Raw genomic sequence first — 2,892 nt, forward strand, 5'->3', positions numbered from 1 at the left:
TTCTGCCAAAACAAAACAAAAATGAAAGAGATGATAACTCAGAATCCAGAAAATTTGGGAGCATCGGGAGCAAAGAGAAGATTCTAAAGCCATCTAAAGAGTTAAAACTTACATGGGGCGCCTGGGTGACTCAGTCGGTTACGCATCCGACTCTTGGTTTGGGCTCAAGTCACCATCTCACGGTTTGTGAGTTAGAGCCCCACATTGGGCTCTGTGCTGACAGTGTGGAGCCTGCTAGGGACTCTCTCTCTTTTCCTCTCTCTCTGCACCTCCCCTACTCACGCTGTCTCCCAAAAAATAAAAAAATAAACTTAAAAAAAAAAGTTAAAACTTGCCATTTCCAAAAAATCAGGAATCGACATATATCAGCCTCTTAAGTAGTGATACTGCATGCTGGAAGAACAGAGAACACAAGTCTTTAAAATTCTTAGGGAAAATAACTTTCAACCTAGAAATCTCTGTTCAACCGAACTATCAATCAAGTGTCGGAGTAAGTAAACATTGGTTTGTGCCCATGCTATCTAGGGTTAGTTATTAGGACTATCATCTCCTCCTATGGGGAAGCTAATGGTCTCTGTCCTAAGGCCACACCTACCTGCTAGCCATTTGCAAGCAGCCTTATTATAAATGGCACTAACTGTGCAATGTACAAGCAAAGGACGTAAAAGGGGGGGATTTACATGAAGCATGATATCAGTATTTCCTGGAGCTGTTCAGTTTTGCAACGGGACACACGCCTAGCAGGCATGGAGAGATCAGCTCCTAAAGTAGGGTTAGGTCTGAAGGTTATAGACCCGTGAGATAATATTCAGTATCCTGTGTTTGGGAAAAAGGCAAACAGCAATCTGCCACTTAATAAATAAGTCCAATTATCATAAAAATAATGCTGTGGCACTGTGCCTGCTGGCTACCTCAACATACATGTGCTGATCATATTTTCCCTCCTTTACAGACTTCCAATTCTAAATAAATGTGGAAAGAGTCACAAGCACAGTTTTTAGATTCTTCAAAGAATTACTCATTCTGGATTCTGGAGCATTACCCAACCTGTTATCTATAATTCATTAGTAAAAGCATAGGCTATGATCTCTTTGGGGTGGGGTAGGGATAAAAGAATAAAGTACCATGTGAGAGCTCACTGGATTGTATTTCAGAGGAAACCTCTCTGGACTTGATGTCTGAGTTAGCCAATCTGAAATTTAAAACCGCAAAGCAAAGCACACACCAATTAAATTCAAAAGAAAAGCCAATAAAAAATATTTCATCAGAAAATTTCAGAACCTCAAAAGCTATTATAAAGTGAATATCAGACATTTAAAGGCCTATAAACTAGGTACGGATTTAGACTTTAACAATTATTTCAAACAACATTCAGGAACCACCACATTTATGCACTTTTCAGTTGTTAAAGTCTCTTAAAGGTGTCTTGTGTATATCAATCACCCTCGCCGCTTTTTCAAAAATCCTACCCTTCACCAGAAGTATCTTCCCTCTGATCCAGACCTGACCCAACCTCCAGAACCAAGTGAAAACTTCAGTATCTTCACCTAAGCCTTTCCTGACCTCCCTATCCTATGGCTCTCATCTGCCACCCCATAGCACCATTACCTTGGTTCATGCCTAATGAAGTAGCAGGTCTTTGCTTCAGTTAGGTTTTAAGCTTCTTGAGAGCAAAAACCTTACCTTGGATTCCATGTATCCGACGGCACTTAGCTGAGTTGGGGAACATAGTAGGCCTTCAGTAGATACTCTCCAATTATGTTACGATGTGATACAACAGAAAAGGAATGTTTCTTTCCTTTCAGCAGGGCCAAGTGTTTCTTTAATTAGGAGCATGATGTGCAACCACATCTTCAAAACTTGAGCTAACCCTTGCCTAAAAAGGAAGTAAAAATGCCATACCATATTTTTGCGGACATGTTCATGACGTTTACACGATAGCATTTGATAAAGACTTAAAGAGTGTTTAAAACGTGGCTGTAATTCTACCCACTGCAGAAGCGGAGTTTGAAACTTTTCCTCTTGACATCCTTCTTGTCTTGCATGACATGACACTCGGCCAGGTTTCCTCCTACCGTCTGGTTATTCTTCTTTTATTTTAGCTAGGAGCTTTTTGTCCACTTGACCTTGAAACATGGGAGCTCCTCTAGGGTCAGTTCCTAGGATCACTTTCTACACTTTTTTCTAAGCTATCTTTTATCTAAGCCCATGGTCTCAAATACCACGACAGTCTAAAGTTTACACCCAGAGCCCAAACATCTTTTCTGGACTCTACAATTATATATTTAACGATCTCCTTTCTTTGAACATCTCGTAAGCACCTCAATTCAACTTACCCTAAGTTAAACTGATCTACTTACTTTCTCAAAATAGAAGAAATTCAGTGAATGGCCTCACCACCTGCCCTGTCCTATGCGCCAGGAACTCTGATTATACTTGACTCTCTTGATCATTAATCTCCCCCAACTAATCTGTTATCAGATTCCCTTTCCCATATCTGACCTACCGTCCCTTAAACACATGTACCCCTCCATCTCCTCTGCCGTCATCCCGTCCATCCCGTTGTCATCTGTTGCCTGAGTTAAGCCAGAGCCTCGTAACTAGTCTCTCTGGAGCCAATCTTGTCACCCTTCCAATCCATCCTCCCTGAAACAACCAGCATAATCTTTTCACACAAATGTGGTATTACTTCCAGACTGAAAACCTTCCACTGGTTTCTCACTAGGCTTAAAATAATATCTGTAGTGGATGCCATGATGTGTAATCAGGTCTTCCCCTTCAAAACCAAGGCTTTCGTTCCCCCAGCTGCTGGCCATGAAGCAGCTGATAGGTCTCAGCTGAATCTCTCTCCAGGACTTGGCCTCAGATAAGAAGAGCCACCTCAATCTAGAT

This window comes from Puma concolor, chromosome B1 (assembly GCF_028749965.1).
Source record: "Puma concolor isolate L17-30 chromosome B1, mPumCon1.1.hap2, whole genome shotgun sequence".
Taxonomy (NCBI): domain Eukaryota; kingdom Metazoa; phylum Chordata; class Mammalia; order Carnivora; family Felidae; genus Puma; species Puma concolor.